This window comes from Mesoplodon bidens (genome assembly GCF_964165515.1).
Source record: "Mesoplodon bidens genome assembly, chromosome: 8".
In the NCBI taxonomy this organism is placed as follows: domain Eukaryota; kingdom Metazoa; phylum Chordata; class Mammalia; order Artiodactyla; family Ziphiidae; genus Mesoplodon; species Mesoplodon bidens.
In genome coordinates, this window is record NC_138165.1 from 13,613,586 (window position 1) to 13,633,789 (window position 20,204).

General features: G+C 43.2%; 1 protein-coding gene across 2 annotated transcripts in view; it reads right to left on the reverse strand.

The window, feature by feature from the left end:
* The window catches only part of PLEKHB2 (pleckstrin homology domain containing B2), a 42,481-nt gene extending 29,390 nt beyond the window's left edge, over positions 1 to 13,091 (reverse strand). The window contains exon 1 of one of the 2 annotated variants that reach the window (XM_081241966.1): positions 12,958 to 13,091. The gene's annotated coding sequence lies outside the window, so the exon portion shown is untranslated. The remainder of the gene's footprint in view (positions 1 to 12,957) is intronic. The other variant, XM_081241965.1, reaches the window with a different exon arrangement.
* Between the last annotated feature and the right edge of the window lie 7,113 nt (positions 13,092 to 20,204).

A 20,204-nucleotide genomic window follows, 5' to 3' on the forward strand; every position in this document is an offset into this window, starting at 1 on the left:
TAAAAGGATACAACTCAGGAACAGCAAGATGGAAGAGATGCAGAGAACAAGGATTGGGGGAAGAGTGCGGAGCTTCCACGCCTCTCCAGGCACCATTCTCCCAGCATCTCCATGTGATCATTGGAACCCTGTCACTTAGGGGTTTTTAAGGAGGTTCCATTAGGTAGCCATGATTGATCACATCATTGGACACTGGTCCTTAAGCTCCATCTCCAGCCTCTCTGCCATCTCTTGAGGTCCAGGGATGGGGCTGAAAGTTCTTTTTATTTTTTATTTATAAATTTATTTATTTTATTTTTGGCTGTGTTGGGTCTTTGTTGCTGCACACAGGCTTTCTCTAGTTGCAGCGAGCGGGGGCTACTCTTCGTTGCGGTGCACAGGCTTCTCATTGCGGTGGCTTCTCTCGTTGCAGAGCACGGGCTCTAGGTGTGCAGGCTTCAGCAGTTGTGGCTCACGGCCTCTAGAGCGCAGGCTTAGTAGTTGTGGCGCACAGGCTTAGTTGCTCCATGGCATGTGGGATCTTCCCGGACCAGGGCTCGAACCCATGTCCCCTGCATTGGCAGGCGGATTCTTAACCACTGCACCACCAGGGAAGCCCCTGGGGCTGAAAGTTCTAACCTGCTCATCACAAGCCTGGTCCCTCTGGCAACCAGCCCTACCCTGAAGTTATCTAGGGGCCCATCATTTCATTAGCATAAACTTAGATATGGTTGAAAGGGGTTTATTATGAATAAAAAGACAACAAAAAGACACCCCTCGCACCTCTATCTCTCAGGAAATTCCAAGAGCTTTAGAAGTTCATATGTTTCTTATTATATCACAAAATCACAGCCCTTTGGTCTAACTCTCTACCCTTAGCTCTTTCAGTGTCAGCTGAGGAAAGGACCAAAGCCATTTTACCTCACTGGCCACCTGAAATTTACCCAGTACCTCCTTAATACGGCCAATACAACCCCCCACGCGAACCCTAGGCTTTAGCCTCAGCACCCTGTCCACCTTACTAAGTCTAACTCCACTTACATCTAACAGACATAAAGCAGCCCTAGAACACAAAGATTCAGCTGTTAAGGACTTGTGGCTTCTCCTAATGTGCCTGGTATCATGAGGCTCTGGGGCCCAGCGGCCTCAGCCTTACCCCTGCTGTGCCCTAACAGCTGTACACAGCCCAGTAAGGCGCACCCTGCTGTCAGCAGGTGGAGTGGCCAGGTCAGAGCAGAACGCCAGAAGTCATGAAAAAACAGGTGGATAAATTTAACTCCATAAAAATAAAAATCTGAGGGGCAAAAAATAAAGTCAAAAAGACCAATAAAAGATTAAGAAAAATATGTTTTACAACCATATATACGGCCACAGTGAGTTAATTTCCTTCACATACACAGCTCACTTATAACAGAAACAGCAATCATTTGGCAGTTCACAGGAAAAGAAACATGAACAGGCAAAAAACTCATAAGCTACTCCATTTCTCTCAATTCAACTAACAAAATTCAAATCACAAGTTAACAATATTACCTATCAATCAGAGGGCCACAAATGAAAAAAAACTATGATACCCAGAAAGGAGAAAGCATAATGGCAGGAATGAAAACTGGTGTAACCTTTTGGGAGGGAAATTTGACAATATCCATCCAAATTTTAAATATTCATATACTTTGACCTAGCTTTCTCACCATTACTAGAAATATGCCTCATTGATACACATACACAGGTTCACCAACACGTGTATAACACTAGCCCCAACCAAAGGGCTCCACGAAAGAGGACTGCTTAATGAGCACCTCCACCCATGGCATGCTATGCAGATGTGAAAGGGAATGAAGTAGAACAGTATGTGCTGGTGAGCCCACGTGGCTGATACCCACACAACTGTTTTCTGGAAGGAATCATAAAAACTGTTAACAATGTGCACCTCTGAGGAGAGGAATGAGGCAGTGCTGCATATGTGTCAGAAAAGAGGGTGACTCTTCAGGCCTATTACACCTTTCTGTACTAGTTAAGTTTTTAAAAACAACTTGCGGGGCTTCCCTGGTGGCGCAGTGCTTAACAATCTGCCTGCCAATGCAGGGGACACGGGTTTCAGCCCTGGTCCAGGAAGATCCCATATGCTGCGGAGCAACTAAGCCCGTGCACCACAACTACTGAGCCTGCGCTCTAGAGCCCACGAGCCACAACTACTGAGCCCACGTGCTACAACAACTACTGAAGCCCATGCGCCACAACAACTACTGAAGCCCATGCGCCTAGAGCCCGTGCTCCACAACAAGAGAAGCCACTGCAATGAGAAGCCCGTGCACCACAACGAAGAGTAGCCCCTGCTCGCCACAACTAGAGAAAAGCCCGCATGCAGCAATGAGGACCCAACGCAGCCAAAAATAAAATAAAATAAATAAATAATTAAAAAAAAAAACAATTTGCAAGTATTGTATCATTTTATTTTTGAAATCAACGGATATTATTTGGAGGCTGAGATTTTGGGCCACATTTGTTTTCTACTTTAGCAGGTATTCTCTTTAAGGCACAAAGGTTTGGAAGGTTAGCAGAATGGAACACAAGCCCAAGTGGGCACCTCAAAAGAACAAATGAGTTCTCCCTCATTTAACTTTCCCCATGTCTAAGAATGGCTCGAGTCTCACAAATCATCCTATATTCCAGCATCTCCAAAATCCTGTAATCTGAAGGGTCTTAGTCTCCCTGCAGTTTCTGCGAATTCATGCTGTCTGTCCTCACCAAGAAAGGAAAGACGCTTTTCATTTTTCCCTCCCACATTTAGGTACTCAAACGTACAGTCCCAGATGAACTAGATGCACAGTCAGTCTCTTCTCTTTCTCTCAGTGCATGTTCGTGCTGCTCACTGCTGCTGCGAGACACCTGCTGACAGTCAAGGGAGGAGCCTGAGGGCAGCTGACTGTTGCGATGGCAGCGCTAACTGCTGAGTCACTGACTCACCCAACCAGGGATCTCCCGCTAATGCAAGGCTTTCCATTATGCAAAACGATGGGTTTCTTCATTATTTAAACTGAGCTGAACTAGTTTCCTGCAACTTGCAGCCTAAAACATCCTAAAACAATCATTTACTTCCAAAAGGATTTGAGGCAGAGAAATAATACCAACACATTTTCATTCAACAACTATTCTTTGAACATCTAATGTGTGCCCAGCCTTGCAGTGACCAAGCTAAAAATCCCTGCTTTCATGTTAGCTTACGTTCTAAGGGAAGAAACAGGTTAAACTTGTAAGCTAAAAAGATAGGGGATGGAGCGTTATAGATAGCATCACATCTCTGCAGTGATACTATTACCCCAGAACACAAAACTGGAAGGGTATAGAACACGTATTCAACTCATGCCAAATCCTGGATATTTATACTAAAACTTCCTACGATCATAACATAAACTCATTTATTTTCCTTTGGAAAAGAGCTGGGACTAGATCACAAATTACTTGTAGGTATTGGGAGCTACCTAGATACAACATAAATATAAAACCTGACTGAAATGTTGTCATACAACTTTGCTGGTACCTTCTGAGTTGGTGGTTATGGAACCAAGTGAACAGTGCAAAAACGTGATGCAACAGGAAGGAGTCTCCTGAACTTCTGTGGTAAATTTTTTAAAATCTCTCATGATTCTTGATATTAATTTGGCTGTTACTTGCTGAAAATCATAATAGTCAAAATGTCAGCTCAGCCTAACAATGATATTAAGAACAGCTTCATTTATTCACAGGTCTTCAAGAATCCGAGTCCAACAACTTTAGGTGGCTGTAAGATTAACACCACCACCAGTAGCATCCAGGAAAATAAAGAGTTAAAAACAGAGTTCCTTAAGGACCTAGAGCTTTCCAGTTATCTACTAATTGTATGGGTCAGCATCTGAGTTGCCAGATATTGTGCCTATGTTTTCTTTGGCATTTCCTTGGGGTGAGGCTGGGTTTCTTTTACTTTTCAGGTAGATGTGGCTCAAGGGATGTCAACAAGAGAAAACTGGGGCCTTCCTGGTGGCGCAGTGGTTAAGAATCCACCTGCCGGTGCAGGGAACACGGGTTCGAGCCCTGGTGTGGGAAAATCCCACATGACGCGGAGCAGCTAAGCCCGTGCGCCACAACTACTGAGCCTACGCTCCAGAGCCCGGGAGCCACAACTACTGAAGCCTGTGTGCCTAGAGCCCGTGCTCCACAGTGGGAGGAGCCACCACAATGAGAGGCCCACGCACCACAATGAAGAGTAGCCCCCACTCACTGCAACTAGAGAAAGCCTGCACACAGCAACAAAGACCCAACACAGCCAAAAATAAATAAATTAAATAAATAAATTTACTAAGAAAGGAGAAAACTGAAAAGCCAACTTGGAAATCAATTTCAGGCCACTGGAGTCAAGAATTTAAAATGGAAAAAAAAACTTCTCCATCGAGAGGACAACATTATAAACGTATCTTTGGCATGCCTAGTTCAAAACTATTAAAGAAAGAGAAAATTAGATTACAAGGTAGAAAGAAACTTAAACTGAAATTAGCAACAGAAACTCACGACTTTTTATAAAAGGGTAGTTGTTCTGTGGACTCGAGTAGCTTCTTATCTGGTATCAGCCTGTCTACCATTAGTCATTATGTGGAACAATCTCACATGCCGAGATCTTTATCTCTAATACTGGTCTCCTCTAAAAGGAGCCAGTACTCCTTGAAAACGAGCTGGTTACAATTCAGGGACAGGACACCTCAAGATGTGCCTAAGTTGTCTTACTGTCAAAAAACAAAGATGCTTTCAGGAAAAAAAAAGTCAACCAGCTGAAGAAACGGCATCTAATGGCCAAATTGTGACAACATGGGTGCCAATGTGAAAATAATAATTATGGTTCATTAGAACCAACTGAGGCTAAAAGGCATCCTAAGTATAAAAGGATTAAAACCATATACATCACTATAGAATGTGTTAGAGAAACACACCTTCCATTGTGACTTCAATTTCACAACTGGGGTGGGGGAGGTGCGGGGGGGGGTTAAAAAAAGGTTAAACACTGATTTGTGTAATTCCTTCTTCTCACTAAATAATTCAAGCAGTTATTGAATTAACAAGTAAGAGATGTTTGTTGTTTACTGTCTAAGATGTTAGGATTTCTTTTTTAAGACAAAAAGTCTAGATTTCTGAGTTAAGGACTCAAGTGTACTGCTACATAGGCAGCAGAGAAGACCATAGGAACAGGTTTCAAACCATCCTAAAACTTACACTGCTGGGGAGAAATGACTCCTGGAAAAGAACCCTGGATTCACACCCTCAGCAATGGGCTAAGTTTGGTTACTTGCACTTTCTGGGAAAGCACTTACAAGCCAATCTCCAGAAGTCAGAAGAAGCCAAGAGGATATTAAAGGAGCTTCCTGGACGTCCCTGGTGGCACAGTGGTTAAGAATCCGCCTGCCAGTGCAGGGGCCACAGGTTCCATCCCTGGTCTGGGAAGATCCCACATGCCGTGGAGCAACTAAGCCCCATGCGCCACAACTACTGAGCCTGTGCTCTAGAGCCCAAGAGCCACAACTACTGAGCCTGCGTGCCACAACTACAGAAGCCCGCGCACCTAGAGCCCGTGCTCCACAACAAGAGAAGCCACCGCCATGAGAAGCCCGTGCACCGCAACGAAGAGTAGCCCCCGCTCACCGTAACTAGAGAAAGCCCACACGCAGCAACAAAAACCCAACCCAGCCAAAAATAAAATAAATAAATAAACTTATTTTTAAAAATAAAAATAAAATAAAGGAGCTTCCTAAAGCACTTGTGGTGTCTTCACTCGGATCAGGCAACATTATCAGCCAACAGTCATCTTCTTGGGGGACTGAGGCTGGACATTTTACCATCTAGCAGAGACCGCAAGATGGGCAGTCCTCTGCGGACAGGAAAGTAAGTTCTTTATCTCCATTAAAGAGGTATGTGCCCTTTGTGACTACCAGCCTCTGCTGTCAGGTACCATGTTGGTACCCCATCACCACTGGAGCACATGCCTCATCAGCAGGAGCGCCCTCGCCTCTGGCTGCCAGCCCATAAGCCAGATGTAACACAATACAGACCCCACACTGGGCCGTATAAATAAGAGACACCAAGGGTAACAAGTACGTAAATAAGCAGCTGCCTCACCTGCTCCTAAATGACCCACCTTACCTACGCTGGACCACAGCTAAATCCTTCTATCTAGAGTCTGTCCCCTGCCAAGCTCCTCCAAGGTATCCTGAACCCTGACCACAAAGCAGAGGAGGAGAGAACATTGCCTATCACTCAGCCTACTTGCCCTCAGCCTTCTAGAGCATTCACATGCCACTGCCTAAAACAGGTACCCTACTCATTAGCCTAGACCAATTCCTGGTCCTGAATCCTGCTAGCCTGCCCTGCCTTGAGGTTACCTAGGACCAGCGCTCTGAGGGGAAAAAGAAAAAAAGGCAGACTTTAAAAATTCATCTTCCCATTTTTCCCTCTACAGTATATAGAAATATTACATATTTCTGGAAAATACATATTTCTTGATACTAAACACTACAAATCACATGACAGTTATTTTCAAAGACAGAAGACACAACAGTGACATTAAAATGAGAATCCAGGGACTTCCCTGGTGGTCCAGTGGTTAAGAATCGCCTTCCAATGCAGGAGACACGGGTTCAATCCCTGGACGGGGAACTAAGACCCCACATGTTGCAGGGCAACTAAGCCCGCGTGCCGCAACTACTGAGCACACGGGCCACAACTAGACAGAAGCCTGAACCACACAACGAGGAGCCCATGTGCCTCAGCAGAGGATCCCACATGCTGCAACCAAGACCCGACACAGTCAAAAGCAGAAATCAATAAATATTTTAAAAATTTAAAAATGAGAATCCAAGACAAAAGATCTATGAATAACATAAAGATCACCCATGCTGGTGACTGCTTTGCCATTTCCAACATTAATGACAGATTAAACACCTAACTCTGCTCTCTCCTGAAACGCAACTAAAATGACAGTTAAGGGGAAAACAAGGCATAAATCCACAAACATAAAGAGAATCCAAGCAGAGACAAAAGCAGATTAGATGCTAAAAACGCTGAGAAAGTTTTAAAGGCAAATGAACAAGTAGTAACTAATATAAAATTCAGCTTTCTCTGCTCTTCATGTGCTAATGAGAAGCCACAACACAGCAAGCCAACTCTAGCCACAGAACACTGTAAAGGTTCAGAAACTGGAAGTATGAGATAATGCTGAAGGTGGGGAAGAATATCAGAATTTACTGAAAGTCTTTAAGAAGAGTTAGTAGGCCCTCTACTCATCCAGGCAACTACCCTACCCAATCCTGAGGATCTCCGTTCTGGAAAAGCTGAAACACAGAGGCTCTAGTCTTGGGGACACCAGGGGTAGCTCAGAGTGGAAAAGAGATGCCAAACTTAGAGGAGTAACAGAGTAAGTGAATGTCTTTAAACTCCCTGTCCTCTTCCTTTACTTAACTCCCAGACTCTCTAGCTCTGGACGAAGGGCACAGCCAAAGGTTCATTGATACTGACATTTCTTTTTTTCTATAAAAAAGCTGGTCTCCGGCTTCCCTGGTAGCGCAGTGGTTAGGCATCTGCCTGCCAACGCAAGGGACACGGGTTCGAGCCCTGGTCCAGGAAGATCCCACAAGCCACAGAGCAACTAAGCCCGTGTGCCACGACTCTGAGCTAGCGCTCTGGGGCCCGTGAGTCACAAATACCGAGACCACGCGCCACAACTAATGAAGCCCGTGCTCCGCAACAAGAGAAGCCACCGCAATGAGAAGCCTGCACACCGCAACGAAGAGTAGCCCCTGCTCACCGCAACTAGAGAAAGCCCACGCGCAGCAAGACCCAATGCAGCTGAAAATAAATAAATAAAATAAATAAATTTATTTTTAAAAAGATATTTTAAAAAAAAGCTGGTCTCTGCCTAAAGCCCTACAGGGATTCTCATCAAGTGATAAACTTTAAACAAACACACGAACTTTCAATCAGTTTTTTTAATATCTTAAATAGAAACAGATAGCATGTATGTTCAGACATCTGAGGAAGCTTAAAGAGACTGAAAAAAATAAAATTGAAAAAACTCAAAAACCTCACAGGAATCAGAGACAACTTCAGGGAGCAAAGGAAAAGTTTTTTAAAAATCACTATTATCAGAAAGATGATACACAATATTTTAACCAAAAAAACCCCCAAAATGTTCTAAAATAGGAACATTCAGAGCTCTCAGTTAAACGTGATTAACCAAAATTTAAAATAGAAGAACTGAAAAGATCATGATGGAGGAAATCTCTCTGAAAGGAAAAAAAGAAAAAAAAGGCCGAGAGATGAAAAAAATCACGGGATAAGCCTGGGATATAAAACATCCTGCTTACAGGAGAGTTTCACAAATAAACCAGCAAAAGAAGTATAAAAAAAATACTATACAAACATTTTCCAGAACAGGACAATACATTTCTAGACACAAAAACTTCAATGAGTGTCCAGCAAGATGAATTTTAAAAGATCCTTGGTAAGGTTTGTAATTGAAATTTCAGAACTCTATGGACAAAGAATAGAACCTAAAAATTTCCCAGAGCAAAAAAGAGGTCACATAAAGGATAAACAAAGCATTAGGGCATCTTCACCAGCAATGCTGGAAGCTGGAAGGCAATGGATCAATATCTTCAAAATGCTGAGAGAAAATTATTTTCAAGCCAGAATTCCATACCCAGTCAAATTATCAATCAAGTAGATAAAATAAAGACATTTACACACATGCTGAACGACTTAAGATTTACCTTCCATGTACCCTACCCTGTTTCCAGAGCCTAGCGAAGAATGTATTCCACCAAAATGAGAGCATAAACCAAGAGGAACTAGGGGATGCAGGTGAAGGAAAGTCCCAGGGAGACAGCTGTGCCACAGGCCTAGAAAAGAAACCAGTCCAGACTGGAGGACAGTGTTGGGGCGGGGGGAGGGGAAGGAGACAGAGACCGACATCTAAGAGAGTCTGGTGGACTCAAGAAGAGTGTTTACAGGAGGCAAAAGTCTTCTATGGCAAGAAGTCAAAGATTACATCTAAATCAACAGCAATGTTATCGTGTCCCGAATATAAACGTAAAAAAGGCAGCTAAGAAAAGGTGAAAACGTTTGTCTCTAGTTAATGGAAAGGGAGTGAGTTTTTTTTGACTCTGAGGTTTAAAGTGTTATTTGGCTTTTCAACCTATGTATGTGTATTATTTTGATAAATGTGAACATGTACGCAATAATTTGAATTATCCTCAAACATACCAAAAAAAAAAAAAAAACCCTAGATGAACACCATTTACTTGAACCTCCCTTCTAACAGTTCTTTAAAATGGGGGAAGAAACTTAGTATATTCTTAGCAATCAAAAATCATAAAGTATGATTTTGATAATATGCTTTGAAAAATTCATAGAGCCTAATGTTTCATAATACAGGCTTTGAAGTCAAAAGAACTGCATTTATATCCTGGCTCAATCACATATAAATTACCTTGGGCAAGTTATCTAACTTTTCCAAGCCTTAGTTTCTTCATCTATACAATGAGAATACTAACATCTACTTGATAGGATGTTTGGAAAATTGGGTGAAATAACTTGTGTGTGCATAGTGCCTGTTAGTTACTAAAACTAACAAATGGTAGCTGCTCCCACAGCAATTATTACTACTATTTTTGCTATTATTTCCTCACTATCCACCTGACTAAAATTTGCCTAAAACATTTTAGAAGACAGAAGCACATCAGGCTGCTTCTCAAATGGCTTAGAAGACTTAGTAAGATGCACCTGACAGTCAAAATTTGAACACATACCTCGAAGGAAAAAAAAAAAAAAATCAAACCAAAAACCTTCCCAGAATACATAACTAAATTAGTCTCTGAAGGAACAGGAGTAGCTTTTTGACGTACCTTGTTGAATTCCACTCTCCATAACTTATTTCAATCTTTCACTATTATTTATACCCTGGAGCAGGATCCAATGCATAAAACTAAAACTCATTAAAGTCTGATCTGCTGCTGGTCTCTAGAGGATGCCAGCAAACTAGTTGCAAAATAGCCACATTACTCACATGCCAAGAAAACCTACAGAAAGTTTTAAAAATACAAACCATATTCAACAATTCAAGTTTTTGAGGTCTGTTTGTTTGGCCACGCCTCGAGGCTTGTGGAATCTTAGTTCCTCAACCAGGGATTGAACCTGGGCTCCGAGCAGTGAGAGCGCCGATTCCTAATCACTGGACCACCTGGGAATTCCCCAATTCAAGTTATTTTAAATATGACCTCAAATCACTTTAAAAATCACTGAATCCAAAAGGGACCAACTTAAGAGGTGGAAAGAATATTGCCTTTGGAATCTGACAGTTCTGAACTGAAAACCCACTTTGCCTGGCTCCTCTAGTTAGCACTCTATCTTCCCAAGGAATAATATGACTACCTCAAGAGTGATGTCTGGGGACTTCCCTGGCGGTCCAGTGGTTAGGAGTCCGTGCTCTCACTGCCAAGAGCCCAGGTTTGATCTCTGGTCGGGGAACTAAGATCCCACAAGCTGCGAAGAGTGGCTAAAAAAAAAAAAGAGTGGTATCTGTTCTTTCTGTACCACTGACCTACACATTTCACAAATTCAGTCCCTGAGATTATCAGGAAATTTACTTTCAGAATGTGTTAACTAGAAGAACTAGTATTTTAGCTGTGAAAGTTGTTTCCTTATCAAAGAGAGGAAAACTCTGTTCTTCAAGGACTCCAAAATGACACAGGGGACAAGAAGGACTGGGTGATCCATCCCAGTCAGTTCATATGTGGTGTTGGCCATTCAGGTAGCAATCAGTTCTTAATTACAAGCCCAATATAAGCACTCATCAAAGGACAGACAGACTAAAACAAAGAGGCAAGAAAGTTCAACTCTGGCCTCATGATCAAATTCAGAAGCAAATATACAACAAATAAAACATGACTGGTTCCACTAGCCCACTCTTTGTTAACATTTTTAATAGTTTATTTTACTCAGCAGTTTTTGGCAGTTACTGACACTAATAAAGTAATTCTTTAATTTCTTTAGACATCCAGTAAAAAAGAAAAAAGACAGAGGAAAGGAGAAAGAACCCAAATATTAATGTAGGATGGCAAGCTGGGAAGTATAGCAAGTCTTCTAGAGGGAGTCAAGAAAAACCTCTCTACTCAGTGCCCTGTGGTGACCTAAATGGGAAGGAAATCCAAAAAAGAGGGGATATATGTATGCGTATAGCTGATTCACTTTGCTGTACAGCAGAAACACAACATTGTAAAACAACTATACTCCAATAAAAATTAATTAAAAAGAAAAGAAAAGAAAAGAAAAACCTCTATCTTCCCCCAAGGAGTAATATGACTACCTCAAGAGTGGTATCCGTTCTTTCTATACCACTGACCTATACATTTCACAAATTCAGTCCCTGAGATTATCAGGAAATTCACCTACAGAACGTGCTAACACCATTAAAAATATGCTAGTAAAGAACCATTGTCTGGTTCTGAGCTCTTCTCTGCAGCCTCCTTCAGGAAGCATTTACTGACCACCTACACTGTGCGAGACACTCTTATCTGCCAGGAGAATCCTGCAACATATGTTTGATTCCTGCCCTCAGAGATGGGAGGAGTTAAGGAATCACTACCCCACTGAGTAAACACCAAGCACAAGGGAAGTCCAGACAAGCACCTGCCCAGCTCTCTTCCCAATACCCACCTCCCATCAATAACCATCAGCCCAGCCCAGGGGCCACTCCTGAGCACAAAAGGACCAGTCGCAGAAGCACATGCACACATACACAGATATTTTGGTCATTCATTTGTCAGACAAACATGAAGGATCGTAAATAAACAGATAGTTAACAGTCCCAGCTTGGGCCCTAATTCCCCTCGTGACTTTCACACAAGTCACTTCCTGCATTGGCACTGGTTTCCTCAAAGACCACCAAGACAGAGGAACTTCCCTCGTTTTAGACTAAGCGCCGCTCCCTCTGGCAGAGGCTCCACCGCGTCCTAGTCAGAGGAGGTATTAAAACAACGAAAGCTTCTCAGGAGTCAACAGCGTTTGGAATTAACCACGTTCCCCTAGATCTTCGACACTGTGATCGTCCCACCTCATTCCTTCCCCCCACTCACGCTGAAAACCCGGAACTTTACTATTCGGTCATTTATGCCGACTTTTCTGTGTAAATTACTCTATTTTTGAGTTAAAAACAAACAAAAAACACTACTCTGACGCGAAATGAAAACCCCTGACCTCTGGGGTTCTCGATGTAGTTCGGTGAGAGAATCAAACGTGGAAAAAGACATATAATACAACCCCAAGCACTTAAAGCCAACGACACTGCAAAACCAAGAGTAGGTGAAACGAGCGGAGGCGGGCCCCACCCGAGAGCGCAAAGCTTCAATGCCATTCCGGACTCCTTAAGGAGGCTGCGACCTCCGGGCGGCAGGAAAACCAAAAAGAGCCCCAATCCCCTCGACCAGACGGGCTGCAGGGGCGGAGACCTGCGCCCCGCGGGCAGAAAGGCGGGGTGCCGGCGCGGGAAGGCGGGGGGCAGCAGGAGCGCTCTGGCGGGGCGGGCGGCTCCAGGGGAGACTCTAGACTGACCGGGGGAGGGGGGAGGGGAGGGGGAGAGCCGGGAGGAGGGGGGGTCTGCTCCGGAGGGGCAGCGAGCGGGCGGCTCTAGGGGAGGCTCTAGGGGAGGCTCCGGAGGGATCCGGGGAAGGGAGGCGAGGGGGAAGGGGAGTGGGGAGGAGAGGAAGGAAGAGGAGAGGAGAGGGGAAGGACTCGGGTGGGGCTGGGGGGCGCTGACGGGAGTCTCCTGGAGAGGCTCCGGGGGGACCGACGCCCGGGGTGGGGAGCGGAGGGCGCGGGCCTGGGGTCTCCCTGGAAGGGCGTGGGGTGGGTGAGCCCGGCCCGAGGGGGTCTGGGTCGGCCGGACCGGACGAGAACACTCACCTGCAAAGCCTCCGGCCACAGCCGCGTACCGAAGCAGGGCGGGAGCGCAAGGACACTGCCGGGTTCCTCGGCTCCGACTGCCTCACGCCAGCGTCCTGGCCGCCGTCCGACGGCACGTCTCCCCGGCGCGCATGCGCACGGCACGCACTGCAGGCCGGGAGGTTCGGTGGGGCCCGGGCAATCCTGGCTCATACGCGGGGTGCGCAGGCTTTAAGTTTCACCTGAAGAGGAACTGTAGGCCCCCTGATTTTGCTTTTAAGTACCACACTCCAGTGAAAGGAGCCGGGCAGGGCACTTTAAAGAAACTACTGACTCTAGAACTGCTTCGGGGAAAGTACAGCTGATTGGAGCATGGGGTAGCGCCAGAAGTACGGAATGCTCAAAAATAACGCGTGTGGGCCTGTCGAGGGACATAGGACTCAACCTGAAACAGCTTCCAGTGCCCAAACCTGGCACAGTTATAACTTAGAATATAAAATAAGTGTATTAGAGTCTATTCTGCTGTAAATAAATAATTAAATACATTACTGGGGAGAGGAGCTAACTCTTCCTTATAGAAGAATTCTAATTAATCATGCTCCATACAGAGGGTGTATTAATCTCCACCCACGCACCCCTGAGCGTGGTCTGTGCATGGTCACTTCCTCCCAGAGTGCAGTGTTGGAAAGGGGAAAAATAACTTCTACGGAGGAGAAACCTGACAAACACTACTCAACCACGTGATCAAGATTAACATCAACAGCAATGTCTTGTTGATAGTATTTACCCTTGATACGACGTAATAACAAGGTCACTTTTCCTGCAGTCTTACTCCCCTAAACAAGCATAGCCCCAGTCTAACTATGAGAAAAACAGCAGACAAATCCCAATTGAGGGATAGTCCACAAAATACCTCACCAGGGACTTCCCTGGTGGTCCAGTGGCTATGACTCCGTGCTCCCAATGTAGGGGGCCCGTGTTTGATCCCTGGTCAGGGAACTAGATCCCACATGCTACAAATAAAAGATCCCGCGAGCCGCAGCTAAGGCCCAGCGCAGCCAAATAAATAAGTGAATAAATATTTTTAAAAAACCTCACCAGGGGCTTCCCTGGTGGCGCAGTGGTTGAGAATCTGCCTGCTAATGCAGGGGACACGGGTTCGAGCCCTGGTCTGGGAGGATCCCACATGCCGCGGAGCAACTAGGCCCGTGAGCCACGACTACTGAGCCTGCGCGTCTGGAGCCTGTGCTCCGCAACAAGAGGCCGCGATAGTGAGAGGCCCGCGCACCGCGATGAAGAGTGGCCCCCGCTTGCCACAACTAGAGAAAGCCCTCACACAGAAATGAAGACGCAACACAGCAAAAATAAATTAATTAATTAATAAAAACTCCTACCCCCAACATCTTCTTTAAAAAATAAAAAAAAAAAAAAAAAAAAAAAAAACCTCACCAGTATTCCTCAAAACTATGAAGAGCATGAAAAACAAAGAAAGACTGAGAAACTCACATGCAGTGTAGTGTCCTGGATGGGATCCTGTAACAGGAAAAAAAAATGTTAGTGAAAAAATTTGTAAATTCCAAATAAATTCTTGATTTTAGTTAATTGTAATTATTAGCTATTTTTAGTTTTGACAAGTGTACCATGGTTATGTAAGATGTTAACTTCAGGGGAAACTGAGTGAAGGGTATAGCCCCTCAGTATCGTCGGGGGATACTGACTTCTCTCTGTAGAGCTACAAGTCTAACTCTAACTACCTTCAGTGTTATGTACCTATCTTTCAGGGCTTGGATTTGGAGTGTCCAAAAATACACTAACATGTCGTCTTTGAGTGATGGGATTGTGCATGACTTATTTCTTCTTCCTACTTTTCTGTACTTTCCAAATTTTCTTTAATGCATCACTCAAACAACTTAAAAATCACTTTAACAACTTAACGACAAGAAAAAGTAGTACTTGAATCCAGTTTGGTGAAGGTAGATGTTCTGGGGACTGGAGCAGGTGCACCCACTAGTAAGTTTTCTGGTTAATAAAATTGGCTTTCTGTCCAAGCCTGCTGACAAGAAAATTACAGTAGGGAGAAGGCTAACATTGGGTAAGCCACACATCTCCCAGTACTAAATATGTGGCCAATACTGAAAGGTGTGCTTCAGGGAACCACACTGGGTCTCTGCTTCCATTAGCTGCTTGACTCCTTGGCTCCATAGAACGTGTGGTCCTCAACCCAGGCAAACCAAATTATGACCTGATTAGCCCCACTTCCCAATTACTAGTACTCTTTCTTTATTGCAAAAAAGAAAGTGATAAGTTCTTGTGGTTAAAAAAGAAAAGCTAAATAGGACATGAAGTAAAACATCATCCCCCTGCCAATCCCACATAATCTGGAATGAGAATCTTCCAAGTAACAGGAGGTAATAGACATTTTTTTATTTCCAGCTTCCTTTACCTTTTCTAAATGAATCACAGCTGCTCATGTTCTCTTTGTTGGATTACTTTTTATTTTCCTGCAGCACCTATCTATCTATCTCTCTATCTATCTATAGCAGAGGTGCCACTTAGGGTAGAGCAGTTGGACTTCACCAGCCCCACAATTTTCATCAGTACCCCAAATCCATCCCAACAGACATACAATTCTAGTGAGAACAGAGCGTGGGTTGAGCCAAAGCAAAGTCCAGCTCAGGAATAGGAAGCTCTTCCACCGAGCTTGATACACCTTTGCTCCTCCTATGAGGAAATGCTGGAACTGCCTCTATCGGGTAGGAAACAATGAGTTTTGTGCACTTATATTTGACTTTATTTTGCCCTTGACATCTGCTGTGAAGCCTTGGCTTTCTTCGGTTGAGTCCATTTCTTTTGAAGAGAGCAGTTGGGTTTTTGCCCACTATAAGCATGAAACTCCCAATGCACACAAGAATGAGGAAGAGAGATGGGGTGTAGCTGTGGCACAGGCAGCTTTACAGTTACTGTTCTTGTTTACAGACCCATTTCTCACCACCTTTCCCCTCTGCCCCCATCACACTTGCTCTAGGTTGCAGGTTTTTCTGCCTATTTGGACCATCCACTTGAAAGTGAGTCCTTTCCCTCCCCCACCCAACCAGGGCCTCTCCTACTGCTTCAGTTTTCTGTGCTGCCTATTATTTTTTAAACATTTATCATCTATTTCATAAAAGTCTAAGGAGAAAATAGAAGTGTAAAAGTCTATTCTTGATCTGCTGTCTTGAATCAAAAGCCTCCAACCCCAATTGCTTTCTCTCATGCTCAATTGTCTCAAAATGTTTGGTTAACTGACAGTGCCCTTAACTTGTTTTCCAGGACTTTTACAAACATGTTTTCTTTTACCTTAATAGGGCTTTGGAAGGGAAGAGACATAGATCTCTGTGTTCAGCCCAATGTGCAGAACCAAAACAGAGTTTTGTGCTCTCAAACACTTTGCCTCCAGCTAGATGGTGAGCAGAAAACAGTGCTATTTTCCACTTAAACCCTCAGTTTATATATAGTTGACAAGAAGAACACTAAGACTCCAATATAAAAACAGGCAAAGGGACTTCCCTGGTGGTCCAGTGGCTAAGACTCCATGTTCCCAATGCAGGGGGCCTGGGTTTTATATCTGGTCAGGGAACTCCATCCCACATTCCACAATTAAAAATCCCACATGCAGCACCAAAATCCCACGTGCTGCAACTAAGGCCCGACACAGCCAAATAAATATTTTTTTAAAAAGGCAAAGGAAATATGAATAAATCATTCACAAATGAAAAAATGCAACAAATATTTTTAAATGAATCTTGCCTGCAATCTAGCAAATCAAATTAAAACAAATGAAATATAGATTTTCAGTGATTAAATTTTAAAAGATTTTTAAAAAATTTAATCAGCTATACATGTACATATATCCCCATATCTCCTCCCTCTTGAGCCTCCCTCCCACCCTCCCTATCCCACCCCTCTAGGTGGTCACAAAGCACCGAGCTGATTTCCCTGTGCTATGCAGCAGCTTCCCACCAGCTATCTAAAAGATAGTGGGAAATTTTAAAAGATTTTTAGTGAAATACTCAATGCAAGGATTTGATGAGACGGTCACTGTGATACACTTGCTTGTGCAATTGTAAATTAGTACAATCCTGGAATAAAATTTGATAATATCAAGAGGTTTAAAATACTTCATACTTGGGAATTCCCTGGTGGCACAGTGGTTAGGACTCTGCGCTTTCACTGCTGAGGGCCTGGGTTCAATCCCTGGTCAGGGAATTAAGATCCCTTCAAGCCGCGTGGCGCCACCAAAAAAACCCACAAAACTTCATACTCTTTAAACCAGTAATGCTTTGAGGCAACTATCCCATAATAAACAGAAACTCCAGCCAAAAATTGTTTACAAGGATGTACATCAGGTATGTAAGAAATGGAAATTAAAACAATCCTGAACACACTACTATATATAAAATAGATAAGCAACAAGGATTTACTGTTTAACACAGGAAATAATATTCAGTATCTTGTAATAACTTATAATGGAAAATAAACTGAAAAAAAAATATATATCTATATCTATATAACTGAATCACTTTGCTGTATACCTGAAACACAATATTGTAAACCAAATACTTCAACTAAAAAAAAAAAATCCTGAGATACAATTTCATACCTACCTGTTTGGCAAAAATCTAAAACTTCATGGTAAATGTGACAAATATGTGAAGGTACCAGAGTTCATATCTTAGTGGGGATAGTGTAGCTTGTTACAAACACTTTAAAGAACAATTCAGCATGACCTAGTAAGTTTTAAGGTGCAGGTACCCTATGACCAAACAATTCTGCTTCTAGGCAAGTGCCTTAGCATAGTATTTTCAAACTGTTTGACTCTCACCTACAATAATAAATTTACTTCATAACTCAGTACATAACATATGAGTAAAAATATTATATAAAAATAACTTTTTACCAAACAATACTTACCCTTACTCTGTGCCACATACTCTACATTCTTATTTTCCAGTCTAATCCATGTTTTAAAACGCAGACAATGAATCACTAGATTGATTTCGTGACCTGAGCCTGGAGTTGGGCTGGTGGTCATGATTATCTATTGCTGCATACCAAACTACTGCAAAGCTTAAACACCTTATTATTCTCGTGTTTCAGAGTACTCTGGGTTGCTATTTCCTTTATGTTAACTAGTAAGTAAGATCAACGTGAAATAACCTTGTTGGAATTTCAGTTGTTTGTCAATGACATGAGTGACTTCTTTGCTGAATAGGATAGTAATGGTTTTTGAATATTAGGAGAATATTTTCTAAATTTTTTTGTTCTTCTCACAATGTGACACCTACAGACACCACCCCTTATAAATTTTAATCTGCATTATTAATATTATCTCCATCATATGCATAAATCTATAAAATTAACAAAACAATAAATCAAGCCCTGATTACTATTATCCCATGAGTTGCATTCTTGCCCTGGCGGATTTCAGGCTCCAGAGGTGACGCCCAGGGAGGGAGGCAGGAAGGGAGCCCGCAGCTTAGCGTAGCTCCAAGTTTCCACCTGGCAGGTCCCAAAGCTGCCAAGAGCCTCAGGGCACAGGAAACAAGACGGTAATTAGGAAAGGGTGAATTTCGAGTGTTTATTCCTTTTGTCTTTACATCAAGTTCCTATAATTCAATTTTTTTTTTTTTTTTTTTTTTTTTGCGGTACGCGGGCCTCCCACCGTTGTGGCCTTTCCCATTGTGGAGCACAGGCTCTGGACGTGCAGGCCCAGCGGCCATGGCTCACGGGCCGCTCTGCGGCATGTGGGATCTTCCCGGACCGGGGCACAAACCCGTGTCCCCTGCATCAGCAGGTAGACTCCCAACCACTGCGCCAACAGGGAAGCCCTATAATTCAATTTTTAATAAAGTCTGGCTTGCCAAATTCCTGAAAATGTGTCCCTTGGATTCCAGGAGCCAGTGCAAGCATTGAACGTCACCCCGCACACCACTGAGCTCGATTAGCTGTTGTTCTCCTGAGGATAGATGCGTGGTCTCATCCCAGTTTTTGGTTATTGACAATAAAACTGCTGTGAAACCCAAGTGACCATCGACAGATGAATGGATAAAGAAGATGTGGCACATATATACAATGGAATATCACTCAGCCATAAAAAGAAATGAAACTGAGTTATTTGTAGTGAGGTGGATGGACCTAGAGTCTGTCATACAGAGTGAAGTAAGTCAGAAAGAGAAAAACAAATACCGTATGCTAACACATATATATGGAATCTAAAAAAAAAAAATGGTTCTGATGAACCTAGGGGCAGGACAGGAGTAAAGACACAGACATAGAGAATGGACTTGAGGACATGGGGAGGGGAAGGGTAATCTGGGACAAAGTGAGAGAGTGGCATGGACATATATACACTACCAAACGTAAAATAGATAGCTAGTGGGAAGCAGTTGCATGGCACAGGGAGATCAGTTCGGTGCTTTGTGTCCACCTAGAGGGGTGGGATAAGGAGGGAGGGTGGAAGGGAGACGCAGAGGGAGGGGATATGGGGATATACGTATGCATATAGCTGATTCACTTAGTCATACAGCAGAAACTAACACAACACTGTAAAGCAATTATACTCAAATAAAGATGTTAAAAAAACTGTTATGAAAATTCCTGTACAATTCTTTGCATTAAGGTATGCTTTCATTTCTCTTTGGCAGGTACCTTCAATTTGCTGGGTGATAGGATAGGTATATGCTTATTCTTTTTTAAAGAAATGACCATACCTTTTTCCAAAATGATTATACCATTTTATACTCTCATTAAAATATAAGATTTTTATTTTTAATTTTAGAATGTGTAATACATTCATGCAGTGCAAAAGAAAAACAAACCTTGAAAATGATCATTCTCACCTGTATCCCAGGTTTGCTCAGGGTCCACTCAGCCCCTAGCCTCACCACAGGTAAGCACTACTGCTATTGGGTAGGATAAAAAGTGCCTTCAGTTTTTTAAGTAAAAATAAAAGACACATTTGTCATTTTCACCAAGAACTTTATTGAAAAACGTATTCACCCTTAAACTTTTGTGCTTCTGTTTAATGCCAAGAGAAGACTTTGGGGGTTTAATATGTGGTCTTTTCTGAGAGAGTCTGGTTTGGCTCTTGCTGGTCCTCTCACTGTGTGAAGATCGACGTTTATTGGTGATACATCTGCCCGATGGAGCTGAGCATATCTCTCGGAAATATTTGTTTTCATGCTGTTCAGCTTCTTGCACCTGACGATAAATAGGAGTCCTGAACGTTT